At 40.6% G+C, this 26,451-nt stretch overlaps 1 protein-coding gene across 9 annotated transcripts in view; it reads right to left on the bottom strand.

Annotated features, from left to right (window-relative positions):
- FRMPD4 (FERM and PDZ domain containing 4) overlaps positions 1-26,451 on the bottom strand; it is a 478,200-nt gene that overhangs the window by 329,945 nt on the left and 121,804 nt on the right. For 2 of the 9 annotated variants that reach the window (XM_050963218.1, XM_050963198.1), the window contains exon 2: positions 22,899-22,937. The exons of the other annotated variants lie outside the window; for them this stretch is intronic. The gene's annotated coding sequence lies outside the window, so the exon portion shown is untranslated. The remainder of the gene's footprint in view (positions 1-22,898; positions 22,938-26,451) is intronic. 9 annotated transcript variants of the gene reach the window in all.

A 26,451-nucleotide genomic window follows, 5' to 3' on the forward strand; every position in this document is an offset into this window, starting at 1 on the left:
TGCGGTTTCACCTACAACGCGGTAAAATTTTTTGGCTCCCAAGCACACCGTTATATCGCGGTAGAGGTGTAATTAAATAATTCAGCTAATATCTCTTACCTCATATTTCAGGTTACTAATAATTTTTGTTGACCATTCTGGAACAATTTCCATTTTTGCTACATCTTCTTTGAGGTAAGCTGATCAAAAACAGTATTTTATTTAAGGACAGACTATTTATTTATATGACATGTTTTGCCTTCTTCTCTGTTCCTTTTTTAATACAATCTAAGGCCTTACTCTCTTTTTGACCCTCCACTTAGTTCATTTTTCCTGAGTGGTCACAAATAATTCCGAACCTAACAGTGTATCTCTAATCTTCACTAATCAAGAAATCATAAGTCTAAAATATTATATTCTCTTGATCTTTTCTATCAGCTATTTTGTTCAATCTTTAAATGACAAGTTAAAGAGGTGCTATATACCCTTACAGAAGCCTTGTCAATCTGTCCCCATCATTTTCTAAGTCGTTTATAACTATTTCCTGTTATTTTAAAAAGTATTTTTCCTGACACTAAAGTAAAGCTCCTAGTGTCCTGTTCCCTGTAAGACGCTCCAGTCCTTGGTATACTAGTAACTATAATATGTAATTTATCACTAAAAAGTAAGCTGCTCATTTATTTTAGCCTTTAGTTCCTTCAGAACTCTGCAATAAATCACCAACCCCACATGGTATTTATCCAAATATAATTTCTCTAGTTGTTGCGTCTCCTTTTTTCGATACATCTGTCTGCACCACCTGCAAAGCGTAGCTCTAGGGTAGATATTTCCCCATCATTCTTTGTAGTGTTTAATGATGCAAGAAATCATTTAGCTTCTCTGCAATTTCCTTCGCATCTTTGGTGACTCATTACACCCTTATGCAGGACTTTAATTTATTTTTAGTTCAAGGAGAAGGAATCTTCCAGCATATTCCTGTGGATGAGAGGGAGGAAGCATTCAAAAATGTGGTTCAAGATAAAGCACACTTGGTTCTGAACACATAACCAGTAAACAGAGATTCTGTCCTGTGTTCCCTGCGTCTATGCTAACCAACAGGGAGACAGAGAGGCAGGGCTTGTCTACTCTAAACGAACACTTAGTTCGTAGAAAGCTGAGATGTACTAGCCTGCCGTGCACTAAGTGTCCATGTGGACCCTGCTGCTGGACATTAAAAAGCTCCCTGGTGAGCTTTAGTCTACTTTCAAAGCAGGATATCACCTCACCTTGCCATGAACTAAGCCCTGGTTTAGAAAAGCCAGCAATTTGTAGCAGCCACCCAGTGGGTGGAACAGAAAACATTTACAGACCTCACAGGGAGAGCGCTTAATTCCAACGAGACCAATGAGTCAGGAAAAGGGTGAAGGGAACCACTACCACTAGGGGGAAGTGAAAAAGAAGGTGACGTGAGAGTTGAACAAAAAGCCCCTGTTTGGCACACTGTGCCACCCTGATTCCAAGTGGAGCCACTGGGTCCCAATATACCATAATGCAGGGAGGAAACAGAAGAAGGCTCTCAACTTAGTCCCCCCCTCCACTCCCTCAAACTCAAAATTGGATAATGGATTGGCTGGGTAAATATGAAATGTCTAATTTTCCTGTTAAAGGATCAATTTGTATCTGGAAAAACTTATAAAACTGAGCAACTCCTGCAAATCAGTTAGCTAACTTGTAGGTCCAGATGCAGTCTCTTACTAAAACAGACTAGCAGGGCCAAATCCTACAAGTAGGAAAGAAGCAGAAAGAGCTGAGTGCAGAGAAGGAGAGGAGCCACCTGGTTCTGGTTACACTGAAGGACTGAATCAACACACTAGAAAATGAATAGGGTGCTCTTCTGAAGAAGATCTGTGTTAACCTCCAGGAAGCCATGCAGTTAAGGAGGAAGTTCCAGCACCTGCAGGAGTAGATGAAGGCTGAGATGGTCCAAAAGCAAGAAAAAATGACAACTGCTAAATGTGCCAGGTGCCCGGCATGACACAACAGGATGGTGTGATTGCAGAGATTGCCCTTTGCCAGGGTCAAGAAGCACTGTCCCTAGAGGAAAAGCAATGCCAGACTCAGCTGGAGAAGGAACAAAGTAACAAAGAAATGGTGAATAACCAGCTCAAGAAAATTAAATCTGAAGGTCAGCCCGGTAATATGAACTTGAAGTCCAACTTGAAGGATCTGGAAAGCCCAATGAGATCCAAGTACCAGTCTTTCTTAATGGCTGTAGAAACAAGGATAGCGCAGCTGGAAAAGCCAAGGGACTCGGAGACCAAGAAATGCCTGACTGCTGGCTACCAGGCAGCTGAAGTGGGAAAGGAGTTACACAAGGGAAAACCACCCAGAAGTTGGAACTGAAGGGCTCAAACTAGTCCTACAGCTCAAGAAAGAGCAACCCCAGAATGAGCTGCAGGACATGAGCAGGGCAGTTAAGAGACTAGAAGAATGTTTACCAAGACCATCAAGCCTGTATCTCTAGTTAAAAGAAAGTAACCGAGAAGCTTTGAAACTCAGGCAGGAACAGACTCGGTCCTGGAACAAAATAGGGAGGACTAAAGAGGACAACTCTGGAGAGGACAGCTACATCACGACAGCACTAGTACATGCGATATGGCGGAAATCGTGGCAGTAACTTACAGGACATTGGTGTCTATACAGGCAAGTGGAGTGATGACTCCGATGTTCTAGAGAACTATTCAAAGAGAGGAGTGGAACACCCCTCAAAAAACTGGATACTGACATGCATAAATATGGAGACTGTCTGCAAATGAAGCTGCGCTAATGGTGATACCCACTACAGTTCCCCAGCAAACCCATCCACTAATAAGTTGGAAGGAATTATAAGAGAAGGTTACTGCAGCTGAGAGGATCAGGGCTGAAGTCCTTGCACAGATGAACAACCTACAGACACACAAAGCAGAGGACTCGCCAGAGCTAGAAAAGATGCACTCCTTTAGCATCCATGTCTTGGCCCAAGTCATAAAACGGGGGCAGAGTTGGCCCACCTGAGAGCAAAAGAAGAACACTGTGAGCACCCTCCGTAGGCTTCAGATCCTGAGCTCCAGCCAGAACTGCAACTTCAAAGTGCTGACTATACATATATTTTTAGAGCACTAGCACAAGCCCCACTGGCCCAAGTCTGTCGACTCGGGTTGGGAAGGCTTGCTGATGCAGGCTGTTTACATGTACTCTAGAACAGTGATTTTCAACCTCTTTTCATTTGTGGACCCCTAGAAAAATTTCGAATGGAGATGCAGACCCCTTTGGAAATCTCCGACATAGTATGTGGACCCCCAGGGTTGAGAACCATTGCTCTAGAAGACCAGACTAACTAGAGATTTTGTTAATTTTAAGTTTTGGAGCTTAATCAGGACTCTGAGCTGAAGACTTTATGAACTATTTGTTGTACCTGTTCCTGCCCTGAAAAACTTATCAAAACGAGGGCATGCTATTTTGCTAATGTGTGTTGGCATCTTCTTTCCCCAGGCTATTAAAGCAAACCAACTGCTGCCCAATCAGGGGAAATTAAGGTTGGGCACACTCACAGCACCACATTGGGCCACACAAGGACTGCCCATAACTTTACACACATCTTCTGTGACTTTAATCAAAAGTTCATCCAAATACCAAAACTGGAGAACAATTTTCTGGCTCAGAACACTTTGACAACAGAAAGTCTTTATTATGAGGAGTATTCAGCTCCAATCCATTTAGGATAATGAACCAGATTCACATTAGACAAAATGACAGGGTCAAATCTGGACACACATGAGCTTTAAAAATTCCTTTAAAATAGTCTAACACCCAGGGTTATATTAAACAAGTGGATTGGCGAGGCGGGGTGGGATTCAGATGTAGAGCTGATTTGGATTTTTTTTTTTTTTTAACAAAACTGCTTTTTATTGGGAAAATGTGATTTGTCAAAACAGAAACATTTCCACAGGAAAGGTTTCTCAGATCCGAGAGTGAGAATGAGTGAGTGTCCCACCCCAGAACAGCCAACAACCTAGGGACTAAAACACTCATCTGGGACACCCAGATGCAGATCCCCTGCTCTGTCCAATTTGCAGGGGGCTCTTGAACCCTCATCAGTGCCCTAACCACCAGCAGCCTATTTGCTATTCTGGGGTGGAGCTTTCTCAACCTTGCCTGTTGTAGCTCTCTCAGTTGTATAAATAATTACATATTCATTAGCCCAGCAAGAGACTGACTCACTCTACAGCCCAGTGGTTAGAGCACTCAGCTAGGATGTAGGAGACCCAGACTCAAGTCCCTCCTTCAAGTCAGCCAAAGTAGGGTCTTGAACCTAAGTCTCACATCTCTCAGGTTAATGCCCTAACTACCCTATTGGCTATTCTAGGGCAAGTCTCTTGCTCTCACTTTTCACAAAATAATTCAAAAGGTCTCAAGTTGTTCTGATGATGAATACAAATTCCTAAAATCTTCACAATTTTCATTGCACAGGAAAACCATTTCCCACCCAGCTCTATTCAGATGTACTTAAGTAATACTAGTTAGTAGCAGAGGGGTAGCCGTGTTAGTCTGGATCTGTAAAAGCAGCAAAGAATCCTGTAGCACCTTATAGACTAACAGACGTTTTGGAGCATGAGCTTTCGTGAGTGAATACCCACTTCGTCAGATGCATGTAGTGGAAATTTCCAGGGGCAGGTATATATAAGCAAGCAAGCTAGAGATAACAAGGTTAGTTCAATCAGGGAGGGTGAGGCCCTGTTCTAGCAGTTGAGGTGTGAAAACCAAGGGAGGAGAAACTGGTTTTGTAGTTGGCAAACCATTCACAGTCTCTAATCCTGAGCTGATGGTGTCAAAATTGCAGATGAACTGAAGCTCAGCAGTTTCTCTTTGAAGTCTGGTCCTGAAGTTTTTTTGCTGCAGGATGGCCACCTTAAGGTCTCCTATAGTGTGGCCAGGGAGGTTGAAGTGTTCTCCTACAGGTTTTTGTATATTGCCATTCCTAATATCTGATTTGTGTCCATTTATCCTTTTCCATAGAGACTGTCCAGTTTGGCCGATGTACATAGCAGAGGGGCATTGCTGGCATATGATGGCGTATATTACATTGGTGGATGTGCAGGTGAATGAACCGGTGATGGTGTGGCTGATCTGATTAGGTCCTGTGATGGTGTCGCTGGTGTAGATATGAGGGCAGAGTTGGCGTCGAGGTTTGTTGCAGGGATTTGTTCCTGAGCTAGAGTTACTATGGTGCGGTGTGCAGTTACTGGTGAGAATATGTTTCAGGTTGGCAGGTTGTCTGTGAGTGAGGACTGGCCTGCCACCCAAGGCCTGTGAAAGTGTGGGATCATTGACCAGGATAGGTTGTAGATGGGTTGTAATTAGTAACTAACTGATCAAATCCTTGAGTATACACTGTAATTATATTAATCACAAGAAGCTCTTCTGATAATCAGGGAGAAGTCCTGCTCTGTTTACCTCCACAGAAATTCCATGGAAATTAATAGCACTTTTATATACTATACAAGGTTACTGAGAAAATTAATCTGACAATAATCACAAATCAAATGCTGCACTAAATTAAAAATAAAAATTTAATAAATCCAAGCCACTACAGAATGACTTTTGGTGTTCTGAGATGCAAAAAGAAATTATCCAATGTCCTATAGTGATACATCCAAATGATAATCTTTTCATCAGGAATTTGAAAGGATTAAAATTACTCTACACTTGTTGTAAACATAATATAACTTCCTTGCAATACTTCAGTTACTTCTTTATATCAACATGCAGATTACTGATTAGTACTACATCAACATCATGGACAGAACACATATGCTCACTCTGCATTTAGCAAAATCAAACTCTTCCCTTCGGTGACAACATATTAACTCTAGAACTGGTTATAAATGAATGCAAGGCAGAAGACCTCCAAGTAATGCTTTGGTTTTGTTGTAGCCATAGGGGAAAGATATGCATCACTGCTCATCCCTCACTAACATATGGAGGACCTCAGATACATATTTTACATGAAACTAGGCAACAGACTTCAAAGAAGAATTTTTAAAACAATATTTTACTAAACTCTAGTTGCATTTACCATCAGATTACTCCTTCATTGTCAAGGACTATAACGTAAGGATTATTATTATTAATTTTTTTTAAGATAAGAGATTTCAAACAACATACAAAAGTATCTACCTTACAAAATATATTAACATCTAAATCTAATATATTAACATATAACTAGCAATATTTCCAAATCAGGAGACTCAGACAACAATTCTATAAAGAATTCAAAATGTTATAATAAAGGAAGTAATGTTTACCAAGGAAATTGCAAATTCAAGTTTAAATATCTTTAGTTGACCTCCTAGTTGATAAGTAAAACTTTGGAACAGGATACATGTTTTTGCACCTGTCACATTTTGAGACTGAAGTTAAGAGCTTGATTTGTTCAACATCTCATTAAGTATTTTCTTGCTTTTGATGATACTATTCTAATAAGTCTTATGGAATGTCTGTTTAAAGTAATTTACATTAAATCATTTAAAATACAAATATGATAAAACACAAAGCATCTAGATCTAGAATATGTCATAACATTTTAACTTTTCTACATTCCAAAATCATAGAACAAAATCTCCAGACACCCCCAATAAAATAAATGAAACCAAATAAGATCCCTCCAAAAAATCAAATGACTGGCAATGTAACTACATAAAAATCTAAAATTCTTTTTCTCATCAGATCTGGTCCCTATATATGTTAAGACATTGCTACTGTCTTTAGTAACCAAAATAAGATTTTGGTACTTTTTACTCATGTGAGCATGACAAACCTAACAGTTATGAAGGACTGAGCTGGGATATTTTCTGACACATGAATCAGCAACAGAACCACTAACTATCTTCAAAATACAAGGCCAAGTTTCACCCTGAATTACAATAGGGATGCTCTATTTATTTAGGACCTAACAGAACAACACACCACAGCCTCTCTCCACAGGGGCTTAGATTAGTTTCTTCTGTAACTGTCTTTGAGCAACATATTTATTTCCTTAGAGAAACACATCTGCATCACTGAGAAAATCACCTCTTACAACCTTCTGGGCTACAGACCTGACTGTTGGCTCAGTGGCTTGGCCCAGTGCTCCCAAGTGCTCTTAGCAAGCAGATGTTATATACTGTCTGGCAGGTTAGTTGGCAGGATAACATGGACTACTCCACGTATGTAACCCCTACTGCTCCTAGGGGATGAGGAGCTGTCGGCCCAGATGAGCCACTGGCTGGTCCCAAAAGCCAGCATATGTTGTCAGGTACTGATCTGGGGTCATGGAGCTGAAAATCCTGTGATTTCAGCTTTGAAAAACTAAGTTTCTGAGTGATAAGAAACATTATCTGAATCTCCCCCTATTTTAACTCCTTTTTAGCACTTTCATGAAGTAATAAATGACTAAACTGATTCTTTTAAGATTGCTTAAAAGAAAAGCTAGGTTGGAGCCCAGCATATCATGTTTTAGCCCATAGCAAACTGTTACAGACAATTTAATAAAACCTTTCAACAGAGGCTTATTTTATTTCAGCTTTTGAAAGTGTTGTGAGTTAGTGATGAAAAGCAAGTAACAGTAGTCTGGGCCCACCATACTGCAGAGAGAAACCAAGGAATTGCTCCCCATAGCACTGCCAATGTCTTTTGGTCTTGACTACAACATCCCAAACACTGGCCTCTCATGACCAAAGACAGTGAAAACATTGGAGAGTTTGGTAATAATATAAATGGAAATTAATGCATTTGGTTTTTAAATCTGTTTATTGTGACCTGATCATTTGAACCCAGGAAAAGTTAAACGCACATAAGCCATTGTGCCACCTATGTGTTTAATATCTATTTTTCTCTCAAACTTTTAAAGAGGGGTGGACGACATTTGGGAGCAAAAACACGAGCAAATCTTTTGTAAACTGTGTGTTTTAATTAATGGAATAGGTGACCAGAACAGATGCTGGGGACTTGGATTTTTAAAATATAAAATTGTAATATATGAATACAAGTTTAAAACAATTATTATAATTCTCATGATGCAAGTGGAGTTTTTTTTAAAAATATGGTGGCTTCTTTATAATTTCTTCCCACGTCTTCTCCCTAAGAAAGCCAAGACATCCTTTCTTGGAGATCTAGGATTTCTGTAACTTCAAGGGCATGCATACAAGTGGGTACCAATCAAAAACACAAGATAAAATAATAATTTAATAGTATTCTAAATTAATTATCAGATATATAGGTACAATTAAAGCATACTCTATTACATCTGAAGATTTATCACCTTGAAATGTAAAAGCACTTCCAAGTCTCACACATAGTTGTAGGCAAATTCAACCTTAAAGTCATTATTAAAAGACAATAGTTATTGTGCTGTTTTCCTTATGGAAAGTCTAAATGCATACGCAGTTTAAAAGTAACATGGAGCTGACAGCACTTTCCTAGAATACTACAGCTTATGCATGTTGCATTCTATGTGTTTTCTAATGCAGCACTACACTTTTTTAAACTAATTTTATTTTAATTGGGGACTAAAACAGGAAATCAAACCTCTAAAGCTTAAAAGAAGTTGGCTATTGTAGATTCTGTACCTCTATATAGCACCTCCGAGGTCTCATTTATTTGAAAAGTCATATTTTCAGTCCAAGAAACTCCTAACTTTTTAGAGTCTAGAAAAATGAATACAATTCCTTTTGCCCTTTTATATAAATAGCTCATTCCTCTGTGTCATTTAATTGAACAAAGCTGATTACTTCTGTAACTACAATCAGCAGTCCTATGAGTCTGTATGGAACCAATAACCCATCATGGTGTTAGGAGACAGTGTATTCCCTACGAGACATAAATCAGAAGTCTGAAGACTTGTGATCATTCAAGAGCCCATTATATTTTTCCCAGCAGTAGTGGTACAACGGCCATTTCTAATTTGGGCCAGTAATATTCTGCCCACTTAAAATTCCCCTTATCACAGTTGGATTAGCTCTTCAAATCCTTATGATGCGGTGAAATTTTAATATATGCCATCTTTCACCTCAGAAAAGACTTCATTTTAGTTTTTGGTGAACTTAAAAACAGTTCTCCGCCTTGATCCCCATTGTGAGATTTGGTTTTAAAAGCCCTCCGTGATGTAGGTATGGCCTGAGCTCCACACCTTAGTCTGACTCTATACCCACAGAGCACTATTTGAATCTTGAATGGAGAAACCTCTACTGGGTAGCCATGGAATGACTACATGGTTGCCTAATATCTTCCCCATGCTCCTCCTGCCAGGCCTCTTTAAAAAAAAATGTAAAATGAGCCCATTAATTTTTGAAGGGTGTTGGCAAAAATGAAAAGGGAGAGGAATAATCTCATTGACCCCTTCTAGAACTCCTAGAGATGGCTTCACCTTCAACCATACGGTGCCCCTACCATCATTTCACTAGTACAGGAGTTACACTCTCCAATGTGCTAAAATAGAAATGCTGAAGCCCTGCAAAGTATAATGCACCACACTAAAGCACAAAACTGCTGATATCCTATTCCATAACTGTATAGTAATTGCACTTGCATTTAAATTTCAGTAACCAACCCCACACTGGCTTTTGACCATAAATATGTAGAACACATTTTAATAGTCCTTAAAAGAAAAAACAAACACAAAAAGAACAAAGATGCTTTATACAAAGGCAATAGTATGCTAAAAATTGTTTCCATTTTTAGACATTTTCCTCCAGGGTACTTTATCCATGTGCTATTATTCTCTGAACTAAAAGAAACAAAAGATGAAATATGGGCGCTGAAACATTTTTGTTGTAAAATTACACTCATTTGGTCAGCTCAGGAACCCTACATGACAGTCCACGAGATAAAGCATGACTGTCACCAAGAACAAGAGTGAAATCATTTGTGATACTAACACCCTGAGAGCATGAGCATAATAATAATAATAATAGTGAGAAAATAAAATAAAGATGGTAAACTAGCTCTCAAACTGCTTGGTTAGTATTTAATTATTTTAAAAATCTTTTTTTCATTTTTAAACATTAAAACAAAAGGTTTTGCTTTTGACTCTTCCAGCAACATTAAAGTAATTTGGAAACTGGTTTCATAGTTTTTTTCCACTGGGTTCCCATATTGTTTTCATCACAAATGACCACTCTTCAGAAATATTGTCTGCATCCAGCTGTAGGCTGAGTCATGCTAAAGAACAACATGTATGAAAAGTATTTGCATACTTGTTTACCCTTCACCATTTGCAATGAAACAAGGAATTGGGCTGGGAAGCTATCAATCTTCTCTTCTAAAGGCTACACTAGATTATGGATGCATCAATACAGCCACACAGGGACTGAGCCACTTCCACTCCCACCAACTTCCCACTACCCCATCCAGCCTATCTTCAATTCAGCTTCATTTAAAAAAAGAATTATACTAACAGGCAGGATAGAAGAAAAACAGCCTTTACCACCCACATTGCCTCGCTGTCTTCTACAAGATTTTGTCTTACTTCTGCTGCTACTGTCTTGTTTTTTCCTCAATTTTCTGTGATGGTGACCTTCTCACTCATTTTCTTTTCCTCTGCCTGTTCCCTCTTCTAAATCCTTTCAGTCCATGGCTCTGGCCCCAATTTTAGCAATCCATGGCCAGCCATCAGTGTAGCTGTTCTGGTGCAAATTCTGATAGCAGCTCAGGAAAGCAATGATTAGCCCTGGAGAACTTTATCCAGGTTTTGTGCAGGGGTATGCTCCACAGGTGCAAAAGTGCACCTGTGGCCTGGGATTTGCAACTACATCTTTTTCCTCCTTTCTCTAGTTCTCAGCTTAACTCTAATACTCACTCAACTCTCTCCTCATTTTTTCTCCCTATTTACCCATGCAATGTTTTTCCTCCTCTCTTTGTTCTCAAACAAACTTCTATTTCCCTCTCTCCCCAAATGTGATTTATCTTCTTTCCTCCATGTCTGCCCTGATGTCTCCTTTCTGGACTCCCCAGTCTGCCTGCTCGACCTCCTCTTGAATCTACCTTCGCCTCCTTCTTTTCTTGGGTCCCACTATCTCCCTCTACCTTTCCAATATCCCCTTTCTCTCATTGAGTCCCCATTCTCTTCCTCTTCCCTCAAGGAGGTAGTGACACAAATTGCACTCAGACCACACTTGCGTGTGCTCACAGCACAGGGAAGAAGTGGCACCAATGCAGCATTCACCAGCTACAGCAACAGACCTTGCTGATTCAAGGCAAAGTAGTCAGCAAATTAGACATGCACGGTTGGCCCATGCCCTCTCGGCTCGGGCTAAGGAGATGTATAACTGCGGTGTAGCTGTTTGGGCTCAGGGTGGAGCCCGGCTGTGGGACCTTCCCCCAGGCAGGGCCCTAGAACCCAGGCTCCAGCCCAAGCCCAAACATCTACACCACAATTAAACAGCACCTTAGCTAGGGTTGCCAACCCTCATGGTTTCACCGAGAGTCTCCCGGAATCGGGCTCTGTCTCCCGGAGGCTACTGAAGCCAAACTGGGAGATTTTAGGTACTAAAAGTCCTGCGGCACAGTGGGGCTAAGGCAGGCCAGGAACTGCGGCCAATTGGAGCTGTGGGTGGTCGTGCTTGTGGTCACGGCCAACGCACGGAGCCCCCTGCTCCTCCTCCAGGGGCCACAGGGACATGCCAGCTGCTTCCGGGAGTGGTGCAAAGACAGGGCAGGCAGGGAGCCTACCCTAGCCCCACTGCGCCACCGACTGGGAGCTGACCGAGGTAAGCACCTCCCGGCCAGAGCCCACACCCCTCACTCCCACCCCCTACCCCAGTCCAGAGGCCCCTCCCACCCCCAAACTCCCTCCCAGAGCCAGCACCCCACACCCCGTCCTCCACCCCAACCCCCTGCCTAGGGCAAGTAGGGGAGAGCAAACAACGGACAGAGTGGGGATGGAAGGAGTGGGGCGGGGCCTTGGAGAAGGGGCATGGCAGGGGTGGGGCCTCGGGGAAGGGCCGTGGCAGGGGCAAGGTCAAGGTTTTTGGGTTTGTGTGATTAGACAGTTGGCAACTCTAGCCTTAGCCCAAGCCCTACAAGCCTGAATCAGCTGGCACAGGCCAGTGGCGGATTTTAATTGCGGAGTAGATATACTCCAAGAGGTTACAGTAGATAAGAGGCCTCTGTAACCAACATGCCAGTGCACCACTCCCAACTACTGTGGATGGCCATTGAGTGCCTTTGTGGGCTAGGAAGGTGTAGCAGGGTGGATCCCTGCTCCTGCCCTGAAGGGGTGAAAACAGCCCTGGATAACGGCTGGGGCTGGAGCTGCAGAAAGCAGCCTTTTAGGCTGGGCTGATTGGGGGAAGTGGCAGCAGCTGGGGCCACGCCCCAAACTGAGCAACAGGCCCTTATATAAGGTAGAGAAGCCAGGAGCACAAAGTCTCCCTCTGGCTGTACAGGGAGAAGGGCCTGGCTGCCGAGAAACCAGACAAGGTACCTAGCATGGAGGAGGGCTGGGGAAAGGCAGTGGCGCTCCTGCCTGGAAAGCCCCAGGCTGCGGCCTAGGATTAAGCCAGGAGGTACTGGGGTTGCAGGGTGCAACCCAGGGGTAGGCCAAGGTAGCAGGTCCAAACCCCTTTGCTGATGATGAGTGGCTGATACTGCAGTCTGCTCCAGGGCGTGGGGCTAGACAATGACTGGCAGTAGCCAATACTGAAGCAAAGTGGGGATAGAGGGTGGGGGGTTCCCAGGAGGGGGAAACCCCAAAGAGAAAGGGGTCACTGCCAGGGGAGGCAGAACCCCACATAAAAGGGGCACTGGGGTCCAGGGAGGGACACGGGGCCAGTAGCCAAAAGGCAGATCACCGGCCTGCAGAGGGTGCTCCGAGCTGGAATTTGAGCTAATTCCCAGGACGACCAGTAGCAGGCACCGCGGGGGTGAGTGCCGCCCGTTTACAGAAGGATTTACAATTTGGCTTCTAAAATGCTATTGAAAGGGTGTACCAAAGTACTGCATCTTTTCTTTAAAATAAATAAATAAAAAAAGTCTTAACTTAATTGAACAGTTGTTATTGACCTTGTAACTTCTGACATGTTGCTTTTTAATACAAGTTATATAGTTCATTCTTTTAGCTCAGCACAAATGGCTTTAATTAAAATATAGGTATAAATAAGATTTTAAATAAACATTACTATTGCATACTGTGTGTCATTAGAGTACATGGTGACAGAGAGAAACAGAGGTACACCCGTTTAAGCTTTTGATTGGGAAATATTTTATCTATGCAATGGACAGATATGAAGACCCAATGTGAATTACTGAATTTGGCGAATGAGTTATAGAAAGCTTAGAAATGTAAGGATTCTAGTCACAAAGTATACTTCGCTCATTTGTGTTGACAGCTGTAATTTAGCTGTAATTATTTACAGTGCTTCATAAGTTAAGTAGTATGTTTTGTAAAAACATAGACTTCATTGTAGCACCTGCTGCTGCATTTCTGTTGTGAAAGAAAGAGAGACTACCATTTTTATTTTATTATTCTTAAAAATTCTTAAGTGGGAAAGTTAGTGAAGTGTGAATTAGTGACGCTCTGATATATATCATTAGGAATAAAAACTGAAATGTCTATGATGACAGTGACAAAAGGAATTATTTGTTTGCTCTATTTTCAGAACAACAACAATTTTGCCGAGTTAAAATACAAGACTCCTATTAAACTAGAGTTGTTGAATGTTGCACGTGACCATTTTTGCCACATTCTTTAATATCAAGATCTATAGGAACTTCGAGAATATTGACATTAGACTAATAAGCACTTACACAGTGCATTCAGACATCCAGTGGTTTTTGCTGGAGCCAGTAAACTCAGACAAAGTAGGAAGCAGCAGACTTGTAATTAGAACGGAACAATATTTCATTATGATTTCATTATCTCTGATCATTTAATAGTAATACTTCTACTTACATATTTTTAAGGGGAAATGGCCTGAATTTGTCCCATGCTTCTGACAAGACAAATTACATACAAAGGAGAATGTCCAGGACATACATCTTAACACACTCAAAATTGCATTCACCAAACAAAGACACTCCACCAGAGAAGTACATTGCATCATGGAACAGTCCACCCAAATATCCCAAGAGAATCTGCTTCAATCCAGTTGAAAGGGGCACAAAAGCCCTGACAGCCAAGCCACTCAGGTGACACAATTGATGTAAGGCACTGAAAGTGGTAGTGCAGGATGGTGTGCATCTGAAGGCTAAGTAATAATTGCTGTAAGCATGTATGCAGAAGTCTGAAAAATGTGGATGGTAAATGGCGGCTCCAGAATGGAAAGGAGATAGAGAACGTAGGTGAGTTTTCAAGTCAAGGCAAAGTCTGACATGGCAATTCCCTTTTTTCATACTTGGGAACTGGGGAATAGAGTTTCAAATGTTAAGTACATTAAAACAAACAAATAACTGTATACACAAAACTCTTTAAAACTGATATTTATAATATGTAGTATAAAAAAAATCCATAGATACAAAGGGCTCCACACTGTGGCCACAAAGAAATTTGTAGTTTTAGCCAGAGAGAAGGCTCATCCTTATGCTCCAAAACAAAAATCACTAATATTTGAATTAAAGGAGAGTCTCTATTAGCACCTGTAGCCTTCAGGCTTATGACACACATTTGAGAAGGTCAAAGATCCCATCCAGCAGAAGGCAGAGACCCACACACAACTGCCAGCACATATTTATTTTGATTTGACATTAAAAAATGCCCATACAAAGCTCTGAGCACACCAACAATAATTAAGTGTGTAATTATCATTATTATTATTTATACAGCAGGAATGTCCAGGAAACCCAGGCATGGATCAGAGCCCCATTGTGCTAGGTGTTGTACAAAGAACAAAAATAGAACTGAACAGAAATACAGTGTAAGTTTTGTTTGATAGTGAGCATAATATATCATTGTAAGATGTTAGCTAGGATGTGATGGATTTTCCCTCACTTGGAATCTTTGAATCAAGATAGGAAGTCTTTGTAAAAGATATGCCCTAGTTCAGTCAGAAGTTATAGGCTTGATGCACGAACCACTTGGTGGAATCCAAGGCCTGTATGTTGCAGGTCAGAGTAAATTAACATAATGGTAGCTGTTGTCAACTTAAAACTATTAATCCATGAAAAGACAGCCCCTGACCTAAAGAGCTCCCGGCACCATAATATAACTAAACTAACTCCACTCTCCCAAGGTCTTCAGTAATCAAAAATCGGAGATAATCTCCCACAGCCAGAAGACAATAGAAATGAAGACTCCATTAAAATTTCTAACTCCCACCAATACCCTTCGCCCTCCACAGAAAACTATCAGACAAATGGCTGGTTTAAACTATGAACAGTATATGTACATTATACAATTCTGTAGTTCACTATGGTCAAACAGCATTAGAACATATTCTTTACAACTAAAATGCTGTGGTTCAGTACTACCAATAAGAATGCGCATTGCTGAATGTATTAGCATATTTTGGTATCACTTCCTCTACTAAGCCACTTCATTTCTTTCATATGCTCTATCTGTTTTTATATCTTCCTTTTGGTTTTCAAGTGCTTGAAGTGCTCTGTAAAAGAGTTTGCTGTACGCAGAGTAGTGTACCTTTGGTCATACACTTTACTCCCCTCTCCCTTTGTACATAACTAATGCTTATGCTATTTGTCAAAATGTTTCCAATTCTGTATATTTTACAGTTACTTAAAAAAAAAGTCACAAGACTACCAGAAATTACATAATTGTTCTTTAGTTCCAGGGAGTTCCATTTAAAGATTTTGGAAGGAAAGGGGCTTAGCATTATTTTTTTAATATAGGAATAATTTGTCATGATGTAGGCTAGTGATTTTTGTTACAGTATTGGAAAGTTTGCGGAGATACTAAATTTAAAATATATTTTTATATCGCATTTGCTAATAGCCACTGTTATGTCTACTGTTTGCTCTAAGATGAGGTAATATAATTGACTTTCTTGCCCACTACACACACACACACACACACACAGACCCCTTTTAGTCCATGCATATAACCACAAGTCATTTTGCTATCTTCTCAACTGAAAGCTTGTACTGTGAACTATTGCTTCCACTGATTATTTTTTGTTTTCTAAAATGTTAGCATATACCCTTGAAATGTTTGCAAAATTGGAATTGTAACCTTTCACAGTATGAAAGATCCCCAACAACTGTATTATCTTTAAATAATTATATCAGTGTGCAAATGTAAATCCTAAACTTTAAATTCCTGGAATTGAATACTGGGTGTTGGGGTTTTTGTTTTGTTTTTGTAAGGACAGAGGTGACTAAAAAGTCCTGAAAGATAGTCATTATGCAAGCCACCAATAATACATTAAAAGCTGTTTTATCTGGCATGTTGGGGGAATAGTGGGTGCCGGTAAGTGAAAAATGCCAGTTAATTCAGAGGGAGTGAGTTTGGGTGCGGGGCATGGATTCGAGGAGGGAGTATGGGTTTGGGAGGAGGCTCGGGGAAGAGGGCTAGGGTTCGGGAGGAGTTTCAGGGTGCCGGATCAAGGGGCCACTCACCTTGGGCGGCTCCCTGCAAGCGGCAACCTGCCCAGCTGCTCCCAGGCAGAGGCGTGGCAGATGTCTCTGTGCACTGCCCCCATCCTCAGGCTCTGCCCCCACAGCTCCCATTGGGCACGGTTCCCAGCCAATGGCAGCTGTGGAACTAGTGCTCAGGGCGGGACGGCGGCAGCACACAGAGCCACCTCCCGCACCTCCACTTAGGAGCAGCAGGTCAGGTCGCTACTTGTGGGGAACCGGTCGAGGTGAGCAGCTCCTGGATCCAGCCCTCTCTCTTGTGCCCCAAGCCCCCTCTCGCACCCAAACTCCCTCCCAGAACCCATGCTCCAGATCCCCTCCACCCTCTCCTATGCCCCAACCCCTGCCGGCCCCATGCCAACAGACTATGAACTGGCATTTCAATGAAGATCAGAAACAACGGTTTATAGAGCTTTCAGGTTGGTGAGGTGCCAGGTAAGAGAGTACATCTTTTTAATTTTCTGCATTCCCCATACTAGCTTTTTAATGGTTCCACACAGCACAGTGTTTCTGAACAAAGGAGCATTTGGAGAAATAAACATTCCTCCCCACCCGTTTTAATTCAAAACCAATTCTCTGCTGCTGAACAAATGAATGAATATACAGCAAATATATCTTAATGAATAATGGCCTGCAAGAAGGAAACCTTGACTTTCCACACTAAACATATGGCAATAAAACAATACAGTGCTTCAATTCTATGGTGAGGGAAGCTATAGAAATAGCTTAGATAGATAGACCTAGTCAAAATAAATGGGGGCATACAATTCCTATCTATTCAGAAAGTAGCTACAATAAAGTTAGGCTTTTCAGAATTAACCTGATATAGTGAAAGCCAAACTGCATTGATAGACATTCCGTAAAGCTCTGCAGAAATCAAGGGAGTTTCACAAGATTTACGTCTGCAGTATTTGACACCACCCCCAAACGACTCGGTTCAGAAAAAGCAACATCCCCAGCTGCTTGTCCCTGGAGACTGCAAAGAGGTCCCTTCACAGACACAGGAACAGAGAAGATTGGGGAGGGAAGGGGGGAATTAAAAATGTTCTGTTTGCTCACACTCTCTCTCAACTTTGCCCAACCTAATTGCAATTTGTGGCTGTTGGGTTCCTGAGATTCATGTTAGGGAAGACAATTGGTACCATGCTAAGAGTACTTCAAGCACCTTAATACAGAGAAAGATTCCTCCCCAATTGCTGTGGAGAATGGACATCATTTGGCCAATATGAGAACAGGAACCCAAAGGAGAACGTATTTTCTTAATAGTTGCTAAGTTTTACTCCCAATGACCTGGAAAAATAAGGAAGGAGCAAAGTCAGGGCAAATATAATTGAACCTTATTTTGTGTATAGCAGAAAAATAATCAACTATAGATACAGATCAATTTCACAAACACCCTTTATAGTGTTACAGAGTTAATCTACTGTAGGAATAGGTCAAGAACAAAGCAAGTGCCTCCTCCAAGCACAAGCACAAGCACAGTCGTCAGCAGGAGAGCTTCATCTTACCTTCTGAACACAAATCATCAACACAGCAGGATAAGCAAGATAAATATTATGAGTGCTGGCTAAAACTGGGCAACTTTTTTCAGTGAAAAGTAAAATTTCCCAAAATTTGCATTTTTCAGCAAACTATTTGCAGATCTGACATGTATTCACCAAATAGTTATGGCCAAAAAATATTTTTTTCGACTGTAGAGCCATTCACGAAACAGCCGGAGGAGATGGTGCCACTACCCCCCCTTATAACCTTTAGCCCAGTGGTTAGGGCACTCAGCTGGGATGTGGGAGAGACTCATTCAATTCTCTGTCAGATAAGGAGAACAGATTTAAACAGGGACTATGGAATATTCTGATGCGGGTCTCTCCTGTTGAAGCTGTTCCTCTGTGTATAAATAAATTAATGGTTACGGGAGCAGAGACTTGACCTTGATAAAAACACCATATCACCAGGCTAGAGAGAGAATCATTTTCATGCCCTCTCTGGCCCAATGACTATTCAAATATTTTGTACAAAGTGGAACAACTTCAGCTGGAGAGTCCAATCCCAGAGCTATGTTCAAACCCCTTCTCCACATCAGGCAAATTTAATGGCTTATATGGCAGGCAATGGTGGCACCACCACCGCAGCCTCCTCCTCAAATCTAGCCCTTTAAAAATTCCCAGAAACAAAACATTTCAGGTGGAACAAAATGTTTTATTTCACTTGAAACTGGCTTTCAAACATGGTTCAACCCAAAGCACTCCCTCCCTCCCCCCCAAACTGCTAGCAAACAGAAAAAAAATCAACTATTCGCCCAGTTCTAGTCCTGGCCACCTCTTTTCACAAGAGAAATACAGGATCCCCTAGTGGGGAAAGTGACACAGAAGTGCTATGGCCTGAATTTGAACTTGAGGTCTTCTCTGGCGACATATCTGGTCCTAATGTCACCCAGGGAAAGCCATACATGCCAGGCACTTGGCTATTTCTCTTCCACTGCTGACAGCCAAAGAAAAGTCATAAAGGAACTAGGGAAGAGTTTAAAACATTTAAAATCGACTGATTAAGTGAGAATACTTCCATGTTCTACTTCCAATAGTCTATAGTTATTTTTATGACGTAGACAATTTTATTCTTTTAATTCCAGATGGAGCATTAGGATTGTCCTCTCTTACTAGTTCAGATACAACACATACTTACTCAATGACTTTTCTGAAGTGTTTTGTTTTAATTTAATTTTCCTCTTTAAAAGAAGGAAGACTATAGGCTGAAGATGTAATAAGCTTCCGTGATCCCCTGAAGTTGAGTATCTAAATCTAAGTCCACAGCATAAATGGAGCAGGAGACAGATATTTAAAATAAAGACTTCATGGTTTATGAAAGGAGAGCATGTACTTGCTATTTGGGGCTGCAACTTTCAGCCTGTGAGGTACTATATTTTGTTTTGTAATGCGCCTCTCAAGCTTTCTGTTGAACCAGTCAGTCTCCGGCAGTGCAGGCCCAGGCCTGCACAGTCATATGTATATCTGAACACAGCCTCCAAGGCCCTGTCCTGAATTTTCAAACATTAAGTGCACATGATTTCTGTGACAGTCACTTACCCTCAAAGGGCAAGATCTTTCTTAGAATGCTGTCATTTGCAATTAACAAGAGCACAGTGATGGAAATCGCCTCAGGGAAACATTTAGACTCCGTTGAATTCTCAGAACGCATCCTGACAGGCCCACAGGGCACACTCTACTTCCTGACCCACACAATACCTTGCGGAGATGAATAATCATAAGGGATAGTTCTGTGCAGATGTTGGCTGGTAGTGCAAGCAGTCTGTTCAAAGGAAGTTCTCTGTTTAAATCTACAGTCTGTACAGATTATGAGTAAAGGATATACTAGGAATACCTGTGTTATCTATAGGTCTCAGAGTGGTAGCCGTGTTAATCTGTATCAGCAAAAACAATGAGGAGTCCTTGTGGCACCTTAGAGACTAACAAATTTATTTGGGCATAAGCTTTTGTGGACTAGAACCCACTTCATCAGATGTATTGAAAGGTAATAAAGGTATAAAACGGGTACAAATACATGAAAGGATGGGAGTTGCCTAACTAAGTGCAAGGTCAGCCTAACGAGATAATTCTGCTGTTTATTGAATTGTCTTGTCAGACTGACCTCACACTTGGTAAGGCAACTCCCATCCTTTCATGTATTTATACCTGCTCCTGTATTTTCCACTCCATGCATCTGATGAAGTGGGTTCTAGCACACAAAACCTTATGCCCAAATAAATGTGTTAGTCTCTAAGGTGTCACAAGGACTCCTCCTTGTTTTTGTGCATCTATAATTATATGAAAATCCTTTCATTTCTCCCTTGCAGGGGAAATAACCAGCTGACTTAAGGCCAAAGGTTCTTGACCACTCTGTAGTGCTGACAGTATCCTTGTACACAGGCTTAAAACTCAAGCAAACAATGATGAGAAAAGTGCAACTCATTAAAGGGTATTTAATGCCTTTAGCAGGTAAGGGTACTGAATGTCAGGGATTAAACAGAGACCGACACCGCTCACTGTAGGAGAACCAGATAGTGTCCAAAACAACAACAGTAAAAAAGGAGATTCTATTCATTATCCAGTTTGTTAAACACAGCTGTTACATGAGGGTTTCTATTATAATTGATTTTCTACCAATCAAAACCAATATGTTCTGTTTTCAGGATTGCAGTGAAACTAATATACCAAGAATATCCTATTTTTATTTTACATATAGAAATAAGCTCACATTCTTGGCATCTTGAATGTTACTATTGTATAAGCTAGTGACAAAATTGTTCAGATGCCACACAATTCTTTTGGCAAAACTTGTTGGATCCCCATTGCAGTTTATGATTTAAAAGAAAACAAAAAACACAAATCAAATCTTTTATACTCCAGATGGGACAATAGGCTGGAAGCGTCCATGCTTGTAAGCCATGACTGGCATAAGAAAACAGATGTTCTCAAAACAAAACATCCTACTTATTACTTAGCCAAGCACTAAGTGAGGCATATTTGATGTGGATGGTAAGCACTGTTTAAATATTAAGTGCTAGAACCATGGTAATTTTGCAGATAACGAATCCGTCAGCTATCATACTAGCAATGGTATCACAACTCAGGCAACACATCCAGTACTTTGCCTCCAGCCATACATGTGTCATGTCTGCCATCCACCACACTGAAATTTCAGAGTGTTTGGATATCATGCCTCTACTCCCTACACATTGACACATTGCCTGTATCCATGTCAACTATGACAGTAATGCTTCTACAATGCTCTTCTGCCTTTCCATATTAGCAAATACCTCTGTAGAACTACAAATCAGTATATCAAGTAGTTTAGATTGGGAAATGAGGAGGGTTTTTTTCTTTTTCTTTTTCTTTTTTTTTAAAGTTTGAGCAGTTGTTTTGAGCCAATCATGTCAGACCTTTACACATGAGCATCTCAGCCCACAGCAGCTTGAAATGTGTGGTGCAGTGAAAGGCAGCCTCTTCAGTCAGTTGGTTCACGTGTGTCGTTTTTAACAAAAATTTGATCAACAGCAAAAGAAAGGTATGTTCAAAGAGGGCCACTATTCATAGAACAATACAAATATCAACTACCTGTGAGATTTCCCCCTCCACCTTATCCTCCTCAAAAAAGGACAGCCCAAATACCTCTCATCTCAGAGTCAATTTAAAATAAACAAAACTGCTATAGATAGGGAGCATGAGTATCCTTATCTGAGTGCAACTAGGCATCCAGAAGCTCTTCCCACCTAGATCTTAAGTTCTCAAGTGAAATCCCAGAGGCCCAGCCCCCAACCTATACTCACGAAATAAAACTTAAATTGAGAGACATGCAGTACCATATCAGAGACATGCAGTACCATATCATCCATCTACCCTGTGATCCCCAAGAGGAAATCAACTACAACATGGAGGTAACTACTGGGGCAGATTTCATCGTTAATCTGCTATATATAATCTTTTTAGAAGCTGAGTCTACTAAGCATGAGAGATTTATCAATTCTTCTGGCAGATTAAAACAGGTACTCCACAGTAGAGTCATAAAATTAAGGATAATAATTTCTGAAGTGTATTCAGATCTGAATACACAACAGGGTTGCTACCAACCTCAAATTGTACACGATTTTTTATTATTAATCCTGAAATAAATTTTAGGGCATGTGACACATCATTGTGTTGTGGTGTTACAGCCGGATAGCATACCACGATGAGTTGATTTAATGCTGTAACAATGCAATGGATGTGTAATCAATGTGGCAGAGAAACAGATGAAGAAGGCAACCGAATGGCAACCAAAAATTTGGTTCACAGCCAGCTATTCTTCAGTATATTTTACATAATGATAGGTGTAGTCACTTACAAAATTGCCAGTGCACCCTTGGGTATCTGTAATTATCTATGAAAATGAGGTAAGACCAAAATTAGATCATTGTACATATTTTCAAGATAACTGACACATTTGGTGCTATTTAATACTACCACACAACCTGGCACCATTCATTTAAGTACCTGAAAGATGCTAATCTAATAGCATTCAAGAAAAGAGAAAAGAAGTGAAATAATTACAGTAAAAACCTAGTAAAGATGAATATGCTAAAACATTCATCCTTGAGGGTTGCAGTAACTTGTCTTCCCACAAGTTCTAATGTAACTTTAAGTATCTAAATTGAGGCTTAATATCAGATCTATACAGCAATCAAACTTTACATATGCTAATTGTGGAAACAGTGCATCTTCCTTCACATGTGAGCTACGTACACCACAGAGAAAGAGGAAAACATGATTTTAATTAAAGTTTTCTTCCCTAGCTTTTTTATTTATACGTACTCTTTTGACTTAAGTCATTTTCAAAAAGATGTGATACACCTGGAAAACATGAAATTTTGTATTTGTGAGACAAACATTAATTGCAACACTTAAAAGTTCAAAACCTATTCTGTACCTAAACAGACAGCAATAATGAGTGGCCTCCACCTAGATAAACAATTAAAGACATGGGCATTATATATAAAACTATCTTGACTAGATGATAAGGGCAAGCTAGAAGCCTTTAGCATACTAAGAAGTTTCCAGTTCAAAACCTGAAGGAATAGCTAGTCCATCCCAGCTAAAAGATGAGCCAGTTAAGGAAGTAAATTAATTTGTCGAATTTTATATAATTTAGGTAAAAACAGGTGCAGATACTGGGCCAGCTTCTTAACTGGTATAGACGGTCATTCCTCCATTTACTTCAACTGAAATACGATGATTTACACAAATTAAAGATCCGTCCCAATACATTATTCCTATCATATTTTATATCAGATCTCAAGCACAAGAACATTCTGATTGGAACACAGTTCTAAGACAAAATGACAATTCTGTTCCTTAAAAGAAGGCATGAAGCATATAAATCCTGTCCTTTATCCTGCTGTTACAGAAAAGGAAGGCAAAGTGTAGCAATTTATTGATTTCTCTAATGCAACAAGGTATGGAGAAATGCTTTTCACAGTTTTCTTATACAGCACTTCATAGCTAAGAAATCAGTGGGAGTGTGCACGCACACACACACACACACACACACACAACCTTACGCTCCAATATTGCTAAGGAACAGTAACAGTCTGTGAAAGCATTCTGAATATTGGCATGCATGTGAGCATCCCATACAACCCACTCTGCCTCTAAGATTCCCACATCCAATAAAGCCTGAATATTTTTTTTAAAACTAGACTAGCGAGGTTGGCAACAACAGATGTGTACATTCCCTGTCAGGGCTAATCATCAGTTTTGAACAGAAACACAGTCTAGTAGGTAAAATTGGGTATTTGTGAAGTCCACATAGGGAAATAAACTAATTCTAAGTCTTCAAATATGATAAACAAATAGGTCACTTGTACAGTAATCTCCTTACTAGTTCAGTCATGTCTAACTATGCAAACAGATCTGATAACCATTTTGGGGGAGCAGGAAGAGGAGGGGAAATTTTTTTTTCCTAGACTGCAGTCGTTACACTAGAAGGATAGAATTACCAAATCAGAGGATGAGAAATGCAGTAGATGCAAGATCTTAATTGTTACATGGAGAGAAAATAATGTGTTTAAGGCAAAAGATTTGGATTGGAGGATTGGATTTGGGTTCTATACCTTGCTCTGCTAAAAACTGCATGACCTAGACAACTAGCTTAACCTATGTGTGCTTCAGTTTTCCATGTTATAAAATGGGGATAACACCATTTTCTGTTTTGGACACCTCAGTTCCAGAAAATGCAGACAACTTGGAGAGAGTTCAAAGAAGAATAAGAAAAAATAAGAGGTTAAATGGTTTCGACTGCAAGTAAAGACTGAAAGTTGTATAATCAAACATCCAAAACTGAGATGTACCACTTGGACAGAGTTATATTTAATTCAGTATTTCCTACACTTACAAGCACATTTATAAATACTACATTCATTTAAACTGTGAACACTATAGCTTGGTTAACCAAAGATTAATGGAGTCAGAGGAAGCATGACAACAGTCTACAATTTTTGACTAGTGTAAACACCAAGGATCAAGAGATATTAATTAGGTGCCACCAGCTTATTCAAATCCAATTGAAGTATTTTTCCTTCCTTCCCGGAGTTCAAGATTTTAAAGGGAGGCAGGCCCCTCTGTGCCCAAATTCCCACTGGTTCAGTTCCTTCTTTTCCAAGCATCTGTCATGTTCTCCAATACTCTGCTTCTGGGCTCTGCCCTAGCCTTCCTGGGTTACTTGCGAATCTCCAAATATCCAATTTTCATAGGGCTGCCAATTTTGGTTGGACGTATTCCTGGAGGTTTCATCAAATCACAATCTTTAATTAAAGATGAATCTTTTAATTCCTGGAGACTCCAGGACAACCCTGGAGGCTTGGCAACCCTAAATTTTTACCAGCTCCCACTTTCAGCAACAGAACACCATTCCTGAAGTTGACTCTAGCCCTGCCCCCTCTGGAATGAGTTGAATGAATGAATGATCCCCTTCCACTCCTAGCAGTCACTGGATATGTCTACACTGAAATTAGACACCCATGGCTGGCCTATGGGTGCTCAGGCTAGAGGGGCTATTTAATTGCAGTGTATACATTGAGGCTGCAGCCCAAGCCCTGGGACACCACCACCTTGCAGGGTCCTAAAGACTGAGCTCCAGCCCGAGCCCAACATCTACACCACAATTATACAGCCCCTGAGCCCGAGCCTGTCAGCTGGTATGGGCCAGTCACAGCTTTTTTAAACTGCAGTGAAAACATATAATCTGAGAGGGTGGTGGTTGATTTGAGCCTGCCAGATCATCTACAGCCGACTGGGTTTGCTGCTGCTGTTAACCCTCACTTCCTCACTCCCCAGAATGTGACTGGTCTCTGTGTCACATTAAGCTAGTACAAGCGGGTAAGCATAAAGATACTTCACTCTGAGTATCATGAAAAACTGTGTGACACATTCAGAAGTGGATGAAGCCCCACTGCTTCTGTCATTTAAAATTAAATTGAAAAATGAACTAGAAAATATGCTGCACTAGACCAGAAGAAACACTATGCAATGTGTCAACTAGATAATAGATCTTCTATCTCTAATTTGAAATACTGTATAATAGTGTCTATGAAAACTTCCATATTGCAGGCACTGTAAATGCATCACATAGTTATCTCTGATATCACTTATAATCCTAGCAAATGTGCCAAACTCTCCACAAACATCTTTCCAGTCACCTAAAGGATCTTTAAATGTTTTGTTCTAACCAAGAGTGCTATCCCACATTTTAAACCATTTTTGCCATCATTTAGTCATCAGAATTTTAAAACATGCCAAGTAGCACCATTTCTTTCCACTATCTTTCTATCTGTAAAAAAAATAGTTAGAATTACACCTCTAGGGTGACTCACACTTCTTTAATGTTCTTCAATAATTATCTCATAATTTTAAAAAGTCAAAATACATGTTTATTCCCAAACTCACCTTCAAATGACCTTTCCACTGACACAGTTCCTCCAGATTTTAAGCTTCATAACTCCTCTTTGACATTGTCAATTATGTGTCAGAATTCAAAGCAGTAGACTTCTAAAGAAAGATGTCCCCTAGGAAGATCACAGGCCAATCCTCCAGCTTTCTGCACAGAGCCTAATTCAGAGCTAAAACCTCAGTTAGGCACTGAAAACATTTTCATTTTGACATGCTTGTTTGCCTTCCAGTTGAGAACCACAGAAATAAACTAAGTAGCTTCAGTTCATTTGGTGTTTATAGTCATTACTCTGGACTTACTAAAATGGTACTCTGCATCCTGGTGAGCATCATTAATGTCCACTGAGGTGAATTTTATTAATGCCATAACAAAGCTGATGGGATTGTGGCGTTTTTCACACTGACCAGTAAGAGTTTCTAT

This window comes from Gopherus flavomarginatus, chromosome 1 (genome assembly GCF_025201925.1).
Source record: "Gopherus flavomarginatus isolate rGopFla2 chromosome 1, rGopFla2.mat.asm, whole genome shotgun sequence".
Classification (NCBI taxonomy): Eukaryota; Metazoa; Chordata; order Testudines; family Testudinidae; genus Gopherus; species Gopherus flavomarginatus.